At 48.2% G+C, this 16,559-nt stretch overlaps 1 pseudogene; it reads left to right on the top strand.

Annotated features, from left to right (window-relative positions):
- Positions 1 to 13,171: 13,171 nt before the first annotated feature.
- LOC135876224 (uncharacterized) overlaps positions 13,172 to 16,559 on the top strand; it is a 38,359-nt pseudogene continuing 34,971 nt past the window's right edge.

Genomic DNA, 16,559 nt, shown 5'->3' with positions numbered 1-16,559 from the left:
AATTCACAGGAAAATAAGGGTAGATGTAATTTCAGTCATGTTGCATTCCTATGGCTACAGGGATAGAACTCAGGAAGCTGGGCTCCAAAAACAAGTCCTGTTACTTGGGTTAAAGGATTATTATTATTATTATTATTATTTTATTTAGCTGTAGTGGTATTAAGGCTCATCTCCTTTGTGATCCAGTCACCACAAGGTGACAGTCAAACTGTTTGAGCAGGTGTGACTGTCAAGGCAATGGTAGACACTAGTGGGGTGGGGTGTGTACACTGCACAGGCCCTGAATGGGTTAATGTGAGCCTGAGAGGACCGATTGCATCCTGGGCTGCACCTGGAGGGCTGGCCAACATTAACTGATGATGAAGCCCGGCTGGGAAGGGACTAGGAGAAGAGTATAAGTAGAGGAAGCTGAGAGCAGAAGAAAGGTATGGGGAGGGGAAAACTCTGCAGTCACTCTCTGGGATGAGAGAGTAGAGAGAGAGAGTTGATTCTGGGATTTTCTCCTGAATAGAGATGAAGCAGCCACTGGGAGTGGGGCAGGCTCCAGTGATAAGCCCTGATAAAAGGGCATGATCTGGACTTCCACGGGTGGTGCTCTGAGAGGAGGAACAGCTAGGGGGAGTTAAGACATGCAAGGCCAGGCTTGCGGAGAGTGGAAGTTGGTTTGTTTGGGATTGCAGGGGAGCACCCTGAGAGACAGGTAAACCTAGAGAGGTTCTGGGGAGAAGGCCTGGGAAAAGGCCATGGTAGAAGAAGCTCAGGGAGGTAACGGATGGGTCTGCACAGATGTAACTTGCCCGCTTGCTACAGTGTCCCGGGGGTGTAGTGGGAGGGCTTGGATTGTCCCACCAGCCACCGGAGAGGGTAGTATGAAGCCCCAGATATAAGGGGACAAGGACATTGGAAAGCTCTGCACCAACAGGGTGTAAGGACCACAGGGCCCAGAGTTAGGGCTAGAGACCTCATGTACAGACATTTGGAGAGGTGGTGGACTTAAATTGTGACCTGGTCAGAGGACTGAGTTATGGGAAAAGACAGGAAGGCCTGAGGAGTTAGCAGGGGGTGCTAGAGAGGAGAGAGCCTGCTATGCCACTCCCAGCCACAAGGGGGTGAGACTGCAGTAAGTGAGCTCTTTCACAATTTGCAGAATGCCCCCATTCTCCTTTCTGAACAGGCATGAATTGCATGCACAGTCCCATCTAGGGTGACCAGATGTCCCGATTTTATAGGGACATTCCTTATTTTTGGGTCTTTTACTTATCTAGGCTCCTATTACCGCCCCCCCCCCCCCAACACACACACACACTCCCTGTCCTGATTTTTCACACTTGCTGTCTGGTCACCCTAGTCCCATCTGAATAATACAGGTGACTTGATCCAGTCTTCCTTCATGGTCTTGTACGTACTCTGAGAATACTTACTACACTGCACCCTTCTGGCAATGTGTAGTGTACATACCCATGCGAGGGGGCTACATGGGTATAAATAGCAGTGTAGATCCTTCAGGCATGGCTCTACTCACCTAAGCCATGCCTCAGCGTGTGAGTACATACTCGCTCAAGCTGTGCTATTTTAGCAGTCTAGTATTCTGCCTCCCCATTGCTGGAATCTTTCTCCTCTCAGACTGTGGTGGAAGAGAGGCAGCTGGGAAAGGGTTACATCTACTACACACTGCTGGTGGTAGCTAGGGTTGCCAACTTCCTATTTGCAGAAAAGCAAACAGTCCTGCCCTGACCCTTCTCTGGGGCCCCATCCTAGCTCACGCCACCCCCCTCCCTCTGTTGCTCATTCTCCCCCACCCTCCATCACTAGCACATTTTCACCAGGCTGTGGCAGGGGGTGGGGCTGAGGGGCTTGGGGTGCAAGAGGGGGCTCAGGGCTGGGGCTTGGGGCACAGGAGGGTGTTCGGGGTGCAGGCTCCCTGCAGCACTCACCTCAGGCGCCTCCCTAGAAGCAGTGAGATGTTCCTGTGGCTCTTAAGAGCAGGGGTGGCCAGGGAGGCTCTGTGCGCTGCCCCAGCTCCCTTTGGCCCAGAGCCACAGCCAATGGGAGCTATGGGGGCAGAGCCGGTGCTCAGGGGCAGCTCGCGGAGCTTCCTTGGCCAACCCTGCGCTTAGGAGCTGCAGGGACATGTCACCGCTTCCCGGGAGGTGCCTGAGGTGAGGGCTGCAGGGAACCTGCACCCCAAACACCCTCCCGAGCCCCAGCCTGTCTGGGGCCAACCGGACTCTTAATTGCTTGATCAGTGATGCTGACTGGAACCGCCAGGGTCCCTTTTTGACCAGGCATTCCGATCAAAAACTAGATGCCTGGCAATCCTAGTGTGGCATGTGGGGTATGTCTACATTTAAGCTGGTGATGTAACTTCCAACTCTGGAGGATGCAGGGGTGGCAGAACAAGGGGGGCCCAAGGCCCTTCCACTTTTGAAAGTGGAAGGGCCTGGCCCCCTGCCCCTCCTTTCCCACCTGAAGGCCCACCTCCCCAGCCAGGCCAGAAGCTGGAGCCTGGTCCAGAGCAGCTCAGGGAGCTGCAGACCCTCCACCTGACTGGGGTGGAGGGACTCAAGAGCAGCCCCTGGCCTGTCTCCATTCCTTGGCTCCCCTGCCCAGGGCAGATAGAGGGTCCGTGACTCCCTACAGCTGCCTGGATGGCTTTGGCCCCCAAGGCTCTGTCACGAGCTGGCTCTGAGTAAGAGCTGTGTGGGCAGCTGTGGGGAGCTGCAGACTCTTCACTTGCCCTGGGCAGGGGGCCCCAGGGGTGGGGACGTGTGCCAGGGGCTGGTTTCAGGCTCCCCCACCCAGGGCAGGTGAAGGGGCCCAAGCTCCCTGGCCCAGCTATGGCTTCCGACCTTGCCAGGGGGTGGGGCCTTGGGGGAGGGAGGCAGGAGTAGGGCCATGGAGGTGACGGGGCCTCATGCCCACCTTTTAGGAAGACTGTCACCCCTGGGTGGACATACATATGCACACTAAAAAAGAAATGCAGCCCTGATGGCACAGGTGGCATGAGGGTCTAGCTACCATGAGTAAAATCCCAAGGTATGTATTTGGGTGGCTAGCTTGTCCTACCACCTGTGCCACCACTGCTACTTTTCTATTTTGGGTATGCTAGCTTGATTTTAAAGCAAGTGCGCATCTGTCTACCCAAGCTGGAAATCGCATCTCCCCCCGCCCAGCAATTTGAATGTATATGTACCCTTAAAGTGAGCTGTGAAACAAGCTTCTTTATTCCTTGCATTAATACGTTACTATCCTAATAACACTGTGTGGTGCTTTTGGGATATGCTAGTATTGATTTTAGGTGAAGTAGAAACCATTCATGTCATTATTTATTACACCTTAACTGTAGGGGGTATAGTATATAGAGCAGTATAAACAAGTCATTGTTTGTTTGTATGAAATTTTAGTTTGTACTGACTTCGCTAGGTTTTTTTTTTTTTTTTTTGCATAGCCTGTTGTAAAACTAGGCATGTATCTGGAAGGGGTCTGCGTATCCCCGGTTGAGAACAACTGGCTTGTAGTGTACAGTGCAAGTTGTACGAGACACTAAATGAACTGTATAAAATGATTTTAGTCTGTTGCTCTTCTGGCAATGTTTTGTTCTATAGCTTTCTATGTGCTACTTTGCTTTCTAGTACTGTCCTTCCAGCCTCCACAGTGTTCCTTTAACTACAGTCTGAAAAGTGATAAACTGTACCCATTTCCAGCATTCAGACAGCATGTCCAAGACTTCCCTTCTCCTTGCCCTCTGACCCTGAAATTGAGTATGCCATCTTGCTTTAATGGTTGATAAGGAGGAAGGGCAGCCTAGCAAGTAGGGCACTGTACTGGGACTGAGGAGCACTGGGTTCAGTTCCAGGCTGACACAGATGTCATGTGTGACCATGACCAAGTCGCTAATCTAGCCTGTGCCTCAGAGCTCCCTCTGTAAAAGGGGATAATACATCACAGTATCTGAGTGTCTCTGTCCATCACAGGGGAGATGGGGACTAGACTAATTCAGAGGTGTCTGCATGTCATAGGGATTGAGCATTTGCATGTGAGGAAGAAACAGAGCAGGAATCTGCTACTTCTGGGACAAGAAAGTGAAACATGGACAAAAAAATATGGATGGCAGGGAAAGAGCAAAAGTTAGGTCATTGAGAGGCCCTTATGACTGTTTTCACATGTCCTAGCTCTACACAGTCAATATTCCTCTTCACACACGTGATGCAGTGTAATCCTCTCCTCTTCCCAAGACCAAATGTGAGATGAAGACCCCCCCCCCCCAAAAAAAAATTAGAAAATTACTTGTCTGGGAAGCTGTACACTTTATTTGTCTGAGGCAAATAATACAATGACAGCAGTATTCTGATTCAGCATGTTGAAATCTATATGAACATTTTAAGATTATTTTTTTTAATATTTGTATTGCAGTAGCACTTAGGAGCTGCAGGCATGAACCAGGACCCCAAAGACCTTACAATCTAAATATGGGTAGTGGTGTATTGACCACCCAGGGATGCGAGTCCTCTGCTTATCCACAGAACAGAAATAACATGGAAGGCAGAAGTATCAGATTCCTTTCACTTCCCTACCAATGTGCTTCAATTCTGATGTGGAGGACTCATCTCTAGATGCATTCAGTCTCAGTCGTTGGCATCTGCTGAGACTGCCAGCAAGGGTGCTAACTAGTCCCCAGGGTGGGAGGGTTGTGATTAGGGTGACCAGATGTCCCAATTTTATAGGGACAGTCCTGATTTTTTGGGGGGTCTTTTCTTATATAGGATCCTGTTACCTCCCTCCACCCCCTGTCCCGATTTTTCACACTTGTTGTCTGGTCACCCTAGTTGTGATGAAGTCTGTTGTCTGCTTGAATCAGCATATGGGATACAAACACTTCATGTTTTGGAGAGAGGGTCTGTGATGGAGGAAAATGAGTCTACAGTGAGGTTCAGTTGAGTGGTGGCTACTAGATGCACTTAGACTCTGCAGACCCTGGGAATGCAAACAAAGGTGTATATTTAAACTTTGGGGCGGGTTGAGGGGGGAGACATTTTTTCCTCCTCCTTTGTGGCCTTCTTCCTTGACATGGCGAGTCAGGATCCCATGGTGGAGGAATAAGAAACTTCAAACCATAGATTCTCTGTCACATCCACACTCCAGGTCCAAATTCCTGCTGATCTCTATCACCTCAGCTCAACACAACATTCTTCTCACCTCTTTTGTGCAGCCAAAAGTAGCAGCAGCTTTAACCACCTGGCTCCTGACATTTGAGCTAGGCATTTCTTTTACACTCAAAGCTGTGGTTTACATTGTAGTAAAAGCTCTGTCTTATCAAGCCTCCTCTTGAGCCATAAAGTTAATCTGAAAAGTGAGGGAATAGGTAAAGCCCACACTTTGATCTTCCCCTGAGCATGGATCTAATTCCATTTGTTGTGAACTCTAGTCTGGGTGATCATAATTTAGGAAATTGCAGACTTGACAAAAGCCTGACACAATTAAAATGGCCATTCTCTGTGCAACTTCAACTATCTCAATAAAGGGGGAAATGAGGCTTATGCCTTGCTCCCCAGCTGGCTGTGGGCAGCAGTGTTGCCACAGTTCTGCTACCTCTGACTGCTTTCTTCAGCGATGAGCAAGGTGCTGCAATCAGATGACTAGGCAGGCACCAGACTCTCATGCTGGATACTTTTTTTCCCTAAATAAGTACGTATGTGGTTCTCCCCATTCTAGTGTTTGAGCACCTCACAGTCATCAATGGATTTTAGTTTTACACCCCTGTGTGATAAGGAAATCTAGTCCCAGTTTACGCATTGGGAATGAAGGTGCAGCGTAGATTAGGTGACTTGCCTTCCTGTGTTACCTTGGGCGGTTGTTGAGCAAGGCCTTGAACCTAGGTTTTCAGACCCAATTCAGTGCCCTATCCACCAGACCATCCTTCGTGCCCTTATTTTTTCTTTCTTACAGGTCTCCTCTAAACATGTAGACAAGTTGGAGCTTACAGTGACACAAGGGCTACTGTTTATATATTGCTTCTGTGGCTGATGGTTTGTGGCATATTTATTGTGATTTTTCTGCTTTTTCTCTTGCTGTCTTGTGAGGTATCTAAGATGTCAACCATAAATAACTAACTAAATAATCGGCCAAGCCGTCACTCAAAGAAAACACCTAAGTGGGGGCTTCAGAATTTGACATGCTATCTGAAAACCAGAGGACTTGCCAAATGACTAAGAAGTAACTAGCATTAAGAACAACCCTCCCCCCCACTCCCCTGGAGTGCACATCTACCTTGTAGTACCTAGAGAATGAAGAACCTGTAGAGGGTACTGCCATTGCTACTCATGGGACCAGCTGGCAGAGGGCACTATGAGCTGATCCTGCCAAATAGTGGCAAAGCTTGCATTGACTTCAGTGGTAGCAAAAACCATCCCTGGGTGTGTCTTTAGCTGGTAGAAAAGGTGGTAGCTTCCTTCAGAAGTTACTATTAAGGGTACAGTGTAAACTAAAGGGCATTGCAATGATTATTTATGATGGACAGTACGCAGGCTAGACCTAAGAGCCTGAACCAGGCAATTAATGGCACTCTGAATAGGAGAAGGTCTTTTTAAACAGCACGTATCCTGTGTTATCGTAGTTTTAGAACGGGAGAGGGTGTAATTGTGATAATGCACTTGAGTGAACTGTTAAGTATTTGCCACTGAATTCTTTCAGAATTCTAAAATATCTCCATCTTTTCAATTGGGTTGGACTCCCTAGGGCCATAATCAGTCCTTAGGTTGATAAGCAGGCAAGGGAGTAATACCAAAGATAGTAATTTGACTTCAAGTGACTGACCTGTGAAAAAAGAATGTTGGCTTGAAGGAGTAGTGGTGCAGTTTTTCAGAGCCGTATGTTGAATACTGTGAAATATATGAAGCATACGTGTACAATTTGTACATTTCTCCTGCAATTTAGGAGGTTTAAATGTTCAGTCTACTTTGTGTTAGTCCTCAGTGTTGTGCTTTATTTACTGATCTGTGCAAAGGAAAAGTGAAATGTGATGTAGCCTGGGGCTACCAAACACGTCTTTAATGTGTGTTTCTTCATACTCCTACCTCATCATTAAGCTAAGGCTGCTGTGAGCACAAGTAGTAAGAACTATAGATCAGAGAAGGAAGAGAGACACTCAATCATGAAATGTATATTAGTCATTGCAGGAGAATATATCAGATATTAAACATATTATTAAATGGCTAAAATTAGGTGTAGTAAGATCTGACTCTCCCCCCCCCCCCCCTTTGCTCTTCAGTACAGAAGCTTCCCCTTTGCAACTGTACTTCACCCAATGTTGCCCCTTTCCTCCCTCAGGTTGTCTAAGTCATGACAAAAGCATCTAATCGTTGTTAGACCGTGACAACATTTGGTTCAGATTCCCATATCAGTATCACCTTCCCTTCTCTCTATCTTCTCCTTAAAGAAGACCAGGCAATGGACCTCAGATCAGTGACACGTCGACCACTTCTTCAAACACTTCACGTGGAAAGCAATTCAGAGGCATGATTGCTGAGCTGCAGACCTGGAAAATAACTGTCATCAAGATCCGTTAAAGGAATTTCAGCCCACTGGCATTGCTTTGCCCCCACTTTTTTTAAACTTTAGTTTTGCATTGTGAAGAACCCAACAGCATGTTAAAGAGTGGTAGCTCACTTTGAGGAGGCTGTGGGGGTTCTAGTTGATAATGACTAAGCCAATGATTTATAAATTTTTACTTTTTTTATTAGTTTAAAAATGTTCTATTTTTTTTTTCTTATTCAGGAAAGAATTTGTGTGGTTTTTTCCTCCTTTCTTCCCCCCTCCCCCGCCACTGACATATCCTATAGGAAAAAATGACTTTCCATCTAGTGGTATTTCCTACTACATGAAATCTGTTTAAAGTTGGAGACTACTTTTTGTGCTTTTAAGCTAGAGTCAAATTCTGCACTACTTATGCAGGGTATAAGAGTAGCTATGCCAGGAGCAGTGGGCACTGAATTGTTGAGCTGCTCCTGGAAGGCAGATTGAGTCAGTGAGACACAATCTGTCTTCTGGGCTCCACCTTGCTCTGTGCAGGCAGTACCATGTGCCTGGTCTATGCCAAGTGTGCCATGCTTTCCCCCCCCAGCCTGCTGGCGTAGCTGCACTAGCCAGTGCATTTTCAGGGTGGAGCCAAGGCTCTGCCAAATGCCTACCATGTAGCATGGGGCAAGGGTCATTAGTCTCTGCAAAGACTGCATCTCCTCCCCTGACTGCTATCCACAGTCCAAGTAGCTGGCTTAGTGGAGTAAGGGAATGTCTTTATACCCCCTTGCATGGTGGCACAGGCAGGATCACAACCTGGCCTGCAGAACTTCCTCCGGCACAATCCCAATGAATCAATGGCAGTTGTTGGAAGAGTAGGGATTGAGTCCCTGATTCAGCAAATTACTTAAGCATATGAACAACTTTAAGCACATTTAAGACCTATTGATTTTAATGGAACTAAGCATGTGTTAAAGCAAGGCATGTGCTGAAGTGTGTTGCTGGACAGAGATGGACAAGTTAACCACTTGTGTGTTTCCCTGAAAAGGGCCTGAATGAGGATGGCAGGATTTGGCCCACTGTAAATTAGATTAAATTCTATTGTGTATATACCCATGTACATTAAAGAACATACCACCCAGCCCATCTTATAATGTGCATTAATAGCTACACCTCACCAATGATTCATCTCTTGAGGCCTAATCCTGCCAGATGCTGAGCGTGCCTATAAAAGTGTTGAGTGACCTCAACTGCCACTGAAGTCATCAGAACTTGAGGGTATGCAGCATCTTGGAAGACCATTATTTTGCATTGAAAAATGCAGACTTGGCAACACCAAATGCTTTGTGAATTTGTCAGTTTCACTGAATTGTTCATGGGGCTGGGGGGGGATCAAAAAATATTCTGAAAGTCAAAGCATTTAGTTTCAATGTTTTTGAAATGAAAATTTTTTTTTTTCAATTTACAACATTGTTTAGAAACTTCCTTACATTTTATTTAAAAAAAAAAAGTAAAGGCCATTTAAAAAATGCTCAACATCTACATGTTTTGTTTCACTTTAAAAAATTTGTATTTGGGTGGACCTGAAATCTTTTTAATTTTTCAGAATTACCAGCAAACTGAGAATTTAATAGTTTGCACAGTTCTACTTGGAATAACTATTAATCAGCAAGTAAACTATAACTATTTTTGGATGACGGTCTAATTTACATATGATTTCCATTCTACAGTACAGTAAGTGTTGCGGAATTTTTGCCACCATTTAGACCAGAGCACTAACAAGAGTAATCTGGATATTGTCAAGTCTCATCAGACTTTCCAGAACTCTGGGTAGGGAATTGAGCACCAACTTCCATCTATTTAATTGCTCACTCACCCTTCACACAATGGAAGACACTTTACAAAAAAAAAAAAAAAATTACATCCTTCTTGCACTAACATTAGTGCATAGAGGGATGGAAGAGACTTGTTTCCACCCTGTCATTTGCTGTTCCATCTACCCTGTGGTGCTGAGATTAACTATTCTGCCCTTCCTACTAAAGGGGGTTCTTGAGGCTTCTCTTGGGGGCATTCATTTCCTTAGAGCAGTTGGTTTCCATTTGACAACTTCTTGTGGGGTGGGGTGGGGAGTCTGTTTTGGCATCTGAGTACATGTCCCAAATATGACCAATGCTTCCTTCTCATTCTGGTGGAAATGAGCTGCTGGTTGGTGATTTCTCAGACTTCTTTGCTGGTTATGATGAAGTCTTTCCACCCAATGCACAGAATCTTTCATAGGCATTTATTTTCAAAGGTGTCTAGTTTTCTGTCTAATGGTTTGGTAGATCTACAGTTTCGCAGCCATATGTTAAGTAATATTACATTTGAGTTGGAAATTGTTTTATTTTGATGCTGTATATCCTTGCTTTCTTAGTAAATGCCATCAGAGGTGGATTTACCATGAAACAGTGCGGTGGCATGGGACCCCCAATGACAGGCCCCCAAAATGCAGGACAAATCTCATCTGACAACCGGCCCATGAGTCGCTGGCAGGGGCGCAGCAGGGCTCAGGCAGGCAGGCTGCCTGCATTCCATGGCCAGTGGCCCCACGCCATTCCCAGAAGCTGCTGGCATGTCTCTGCGTGCCCCTGTGGGGAGGGGGCAGCTCCATGTACTGGCCCCGCCCCAGGCAGCGCATGAGACCCACGCCCCCCCCCCCAAGGGGCACACAGATTGCCAGCAGCAGCACAGCTAAGGCGGCTCCCTGCCCGCATTGCCTCCTGCTGTGCCACTCCCGGAAGCGGCTGGTGTGTCTCTGTGGCCCCTGGGGGGAGGAGGGCTGTCTCTGTGCATTGCCCCTGCCCCAAGTGCCGACTCCACAGCTCCCATTGGCCGGGGATTGCAGCCAATGGGAGCTGTAGGGACAGTGCCCGTGGGCAGTGTCATGGAGAGACCCCCCTGGTGTCCCCCCACCTAGAAACCGCTGCCAGAGGGGTGTGCCAGTTGCTTTGGGAGCCGTGCCGCCCAAGGTAAGCGCCGACCCCTCCTGCTCCCCAGCGCAGAGCCTGCTCCCAAAATTCCTCCCAGTGCCTGACCCCCCTCACCCCCTGCTGCACCCCTCACCCTCTGCCCCAGCCCAGAACCTGCACCCCAACCCCCTCCAGAGCTCAAACCCAAACTTCCTCCCAGTGCCTGCTCCCTGCACCCCAACCTCTTTTCCCCAATCAAAGTACCTCACTTTATTGTCATTTACTTCCTATTACTTGTAATATAGGAGGAGGATGAAGGAAAAAAACAATGAAAAGCAGGGTGGGGGGAAGAGATAAGAGAATGTTTTCCTTGGCTGGGTCCCGAGCGGGGGGGGGGGGGGGCAAAAATGAAGCTGTGCACAGGGCCCCACTAACTCTAAATCCACCCCTGAATGCCATGAATTGCTTTTCCTATCCTTGATGTCACTTTTTTTTATCTCCATTGGCTGGTGTGGTGCTGCCAGGTAGATCAACTGTTCTTCCCTCTTGATGTTTCAGACTTCTAATGTGGTGGTGCTGCTTGGGTTTCAAGGATTTCTATTTTTATTTTTTGCATAACTGATTTTTTTGAGCCCTGAATGGACCTGTTGTTTTTGCCAAGTTATCTGTCTTGGTTCATGGCTTTTGGGAGTGTCGCTCAATAGCGCAACATCGTTGGCAAAGTCTAGATCTTCATGGCATTTGCCATCTACCCAGGCTACCCCAGTGTTTGTTTTGCTAAGACACTGCTTCATTATCCAGTCTGACCATGCCAAACAGCAGAGATTGCAGCCCTGTTTCACACCATTGTCCCCTCTTAGCCACTCTGGTTTTTAATCTTTCCAGAGTATGTTGCATGGCCTTAATGATGACAACTTTAGCTGGGGTTCCATAGGACTGAAGAATATTCCACAATGAATGTCTGTGCAGGCTGCCTAAACTTTTTCAAAGTCAATGGAATTGATGATGGGATGGGGGTGGAAGGCTGCCATTCTATATATTATGGTCGGTCGTGTGAATATCTGATCTACACAGGATCTCTTGGACCTGAATCCAGCTTGTTCTTTAAGCTTTGCATCTTTTCCTCTTTCTTCTTCACACTATAGAATATAATATAAGAACAGCCATACTGGGTCAGACCAAAGGTCCATCTAGCCCAGTAGTCTGTCTTCTGACAGTGGCCAATGCCAGGTGCCCCAGAGGGAATGAACAGAATAGGTAATCATCAAGTGATCCCTTCCCTGTTGCACATTCCTAGCATCTGGCAAACAGAAACTAGGGACACCATCCCTGCCCATCCTGGCTAATAGGTCCATCAATGGCTATCCTCCATGAATTTATCTAGTTCTCTTTTTGAATGCTGCTATGGTCTTGGACTTCACAACATCCTCTGGCAAGAAGTTCCACAGGTTGACTATGCATTGTGTGAAAAATACTTCCTTTTTTGTTTTGTTTTAAACTTGCTGCCTATTAATTTCACTTGGTGGCCCCTTAGGGTGACCAGACGTCCTGATTTTATCAGGACTGTCCTGATATTTGCTTGTTTCTCATGTCCCAACTGATGTTCGGTCAGGACACTGGACAAATAAGCAATTTTGCCCTCCGCCCCCGCGCACAGGCGGAGCCCCGAGGGGCTCGCGCCCCCCCGCCCCGACTCTGCTCCCGCCTTCCCCCATTGGATCCCTCCCCAAATCCCCACCTCTTCCCCAAGCACACCATTCCTCCTCCCTCCCAGGCTTGCGCCAATCAGCTGTATGGCGGCGCAAGTGCTGGAGGGAGGTGCAGGGGAGCGCGGGGGTGAGTAAGTCCGGCCTGGCCCCGAGCGCAGGCAGGATGGCGGGGCGGTACCTGCCAGGGCAGCCCCGGGTCTGGCCTGGGGAACCGGCTCCCTGTACGCGCCCATGGGTGGGGGTGGGAGTGGGGGGGCAGCAGCTGCCCGCGCGGGGACTCTGACGGGGCTTCACCTCCTGCCACGTGGAGGCGGAGGCAGCGGCAGCCCTGTTCGTTCCTCTGCAGGACCCAAGCGGGACGGGGGGGCTGGGGCCTGCTGCCCCCGCTCCGGGGCCGCCCGCAGTGCTCTGCGGGGCAGCTGGGCCCGGGCCGGGCCCAGGCACACTTGGGGTGACGGGATTGTGCCGCCCCGCATGGCGGGCTGTAGGGAAGCCCCGCCCCGTGACGGAGGCAGCGGCAGCGCCGTTCATTCCCCTGCGGGACCCGAGCGGGACTGGGGGGCTGGGGCCTGCTGCCCCCACTCCAGGGCCACCCGCGGGATTGCACCAGCTGGGCACCTTCCCCAACGGGGGGAGGTGGAGACGAGGCAAGCTGGTGCAGGGGGGTCGCTCCGGCGGCTTTTTTTTCCTCCCGATATTTCAGTTTTGTCATCTGGTCACCCTATGGCCCCTAGTTCTTGTCCTTATGAGAAGGCGTAAATAACACTTGTTTACTTTCTCCACCTGCGTGCAGGATTGGGACTACGACTCCCAGTGGTAACCTCCACCTGTCGCTTTGCCCCTCCCCCATCGCCGCAGGACTTGGGTAGTATGATGATGATGTTTGATGATTTGCACAGGACCTGTGTGTGAAAGCTTCTGAGTGGTAGAGCCGTTGCACGAGAGCAATCCCACTCTCTCGACCTTAGAAGCCAGACACCAATGGTACAAAAAATCGTCATGACTGGTAACTTCTTTGGTTGCAGTGGATGGCCTTGATGTCTTTCGTCAAGGCCTGTGGATAGGTGGTCGTCCAGCTCTGTACTTGGGGCAGCAGAGTTGCCCGGCAGTATCCCAGGCGTCTGAGCAGCCCTCTTCAGGACAGCACTGCTCACCCTAGTAAGGGAGGGGCCTAGAAAAGGTGGCCTAAAAATTGCCTGCCCTATAACAACTGGCCAGCAAGCCACGGCTGGCAGTTCAACCCAATCTGTGGCCGAAACCAAAAGAAAAATGTGAGAAAACTTACCATTGGTGTATGGAATGTTCGTACCCTCATGGATCGAGAAGCTGTTGCAAGACCTGAGAGAAGGACAGCTCTCATTGCTCGAGAACTAGTCTGTTATAACATTGATATAGCGGCATTAAGTGAAACAAGATTGCCTGGGGAAGGTTTCTTGAGTGAACCAGGAGGTGGTTACATCTTCTTCTGGAAGGGTAAGACTGAGACAGAGGACAGAATACACAGAGTTGGTCTGGCAATAAAAACCTTATTGATGCATCAACTCCCAGACCTTCCAGTGGGTATCAATGAAAGATTGCTGAAGCTACGCTTCCCACTAAATGCCAGTCATGTCACCATCATCAGTGCATATGCACCCACTTTAACATGCTCTGACAACTCAAAGGAACAATTCTCTGAAGATCTTGACAGACTGATCAAGGCCACACCTGTAACAGATAAACTACTCCTACTTGGAGATTTCAATGCCTGAGTCGGGGCTGATAGCGAGAACTGGAAAGGAGTAATCGGGCCACATGGTGTAGGCAAAATGAACAGTAATGGATTACTTCTTTTGAGTCTTTGTTCTGAAAATGACCTGACCATTACCAACGCTCTGTTCCGACAAGCGGACAAATACAAAATGACGTGGATGCACCCTAGGTCCAAACAGTGGCATCTGATAGATTATGTCATTGTTAGAAGGCAAGACATCCGAGACGTACTGATTACCAGAGTAATGCGAGGCGCAGAGTGCTGGACAGATCACAGATTAGTCAGGACGTCTCTTCAACTCTACATCGTTCCTTCTCGGCACAAACGCCCTAAGCATGTGCGACCTGCTTTCAATATAGCCAAACTGAAGGATGCTCAATGTTTCAACAAATTCCAGAAGAATCTTGATGACAAACTGACATCCCATGGACAACTGATCGGTACTGTAACCGAAAAGTGGGACCAGTTCAAGCAGATAGTGACTGACACAGCAATAACATCTCTTGGACCAAAGAAAAGAACACATCAGGATTGGTTTGATGAGAACCAAGAAGAAATATGCTCAGCATTGGAAGTAAAGAGAAAAGCCTTTATCGAATGGCAGAATGACCCCTCCTCAGTCTCTAAACGGGACCATTTCAAGTACCTTCAGAGCAAAACACAGAAAGACCTCCGTCAGATAGAAGACAACTGGTGGGAGAGCAAAGCCAAAGAAATTGAGCACTATGTTGAGACCCACAACTTAAAGATGTTCTTTAGTGCTATTAAGACTCTCTCTATGGACCCTTTAAACCAAGGACCACCCCATTGCTCTCATTAGACAACACAATGCTGATTAAAGATAAAGAAGGCATCAACGAAAGATGGCGAGAACACTTTAGCAACCTTCTCAATAGACCATCAACCGTGAATAATAATGTCCTTAATGAAATTCCACAACAACCTGCTCTGACAGATCTTGACTTTCCGCCCACTATAGTTGAGATTAAGAAAGCTGTTAGCCAGATGAGTTCAGGGAAAGCTCCTGGAAAAGATTGGATACCAGCAGAGAGAGAAAGCAGCAGCACTAGCAGCATTCCACAGCGTGATCATCAACATCTGGGAGGATGAAAACCTACCACAGGACCTTCGCGATGCTACTATTGTCCCTTTTCAAGAACAAAGGCAGCAAAGCAGAATGTGGAAACTATAGAGGCATATCCCTCCTCTCCGTTGGAGGGAAGATCATCGCCCGCATCATCTTGAGCCGCCTAATAGCCAGTATTTCCAAGGCAAATCTACCTGAAAGTCAATGTGGTTTTCGACCTGGCCGGAGCACAGTCGACATGGTGTTTGCTGTCAGACAAATACAAGAGAAGTGCATTGAACAGAACATGCACCTGTATGCTGTCTTCATAGATCTGACAAAGGCATTTGATACCATCAACAGGGAAGCCCTTTGGACCATTCTAACACGATTTGGCTGCCCAAGAAAATGTGCCCAGATTATACGGCTTTTTCATGACAGGCGAAGTATTGTCTGATGGAGCCACATCAGCCCCCTTTAACATCACCAACGGCGTGAAACAAGGATGTGTTCTCGCTTCTGTCCTATTTTACCTGTTCTTTGCATGTGTCCTTAACCATGCAATGAAAGATATGGACCGAGGTATATACTTGAAATACCGGCACGATGGTTCACTTTTTGACCTCCGTTGCCTGAATGCAAAGACTAAGACAGTGCAGAAACTCCTTCTTGAGGCACTCTTTGCTGACGACTGCACCCTCATGGCGCACACTGAAAATGATCTTCAGCACATTGTCAACAAGTTTGCTGAGACCTCGCAACTTTTCGGACTAACTATCCGCCTCGGAAAGACAGAAGTTCTCCATCAACCTGCACCTGGATCAAATGCTTCTGACCCGAGTATCTCCACTGACGGCGCTCAGCTGAAAGTAGTGGAGAACTTTAAATACCTGGGTAGTGTCATATCCAGTGATCCATCACTGGATAATGAGATCAACACACAAATATCCAAAGCAAGCCAGGCACTTGGCTGTCTGCGTGTCAAAGTTTTAAATCACCACAACATCCGGATGTCAACAAAACTGCTTGTGTACAGAGCTGTTGTTCTTTCATCTCTTTTGTACGGGTGCGAAACCTGGACACTATATAGGCGTCACATCAAGCAGCTCGAAGCATTTCACATGCGCTGCCTCCGCAACATCATGAAGATCCGCTGGCAAGACAAAGTGCCCAATCTCGAGGTCCTCGAGAGAGCCCAGATGACAAGCATCGAAATGATGATCATGAAGTCACAGCTACGTTGGACTGGTCATGTCAGCTGCATGGATGCCAACAGAATCCCCCGCCAGCTTCTGTATGGTGAGCTCTCCCAGGGCATCCAGCATATAGGTCATCCACGGAAACGTTACAAGGACACCATCAAAGCCAATCTGCACTACAGCAGTATCAAACCTAGGGATCTTGAGGACGCCGCCAGCGACAGAACACAGTGGCGTGCAACAGTCAGAAATACCTGCATCGCCTTTGAGGAAGACTGCTGCCGGCATCTACAAGAGGCACGCGAACGACGTCACAGAGCATCAGCAGCGCACAATCCACTGACCGCGAACTTCCCATGCACCATCTGC

The sequence above is a fragment of the Emys orbicularis genome, chromosome 3 (assembly GCF_028017835.1).
Source record: "Emys orbicularis isolate rEmyOrb1 chromosome 3, rEmyOrb1.hap1, whole genome shotgun sequence".
NCBI lineage: Eukaryota > Metazoa > Chordata > Testudines > Emydidae > Emys > Emys orbicularis.
Note: the sequence above shows the minus strand (reverse complement) of the source record. Positions and strands in the feature narration are given on the sequence as shown.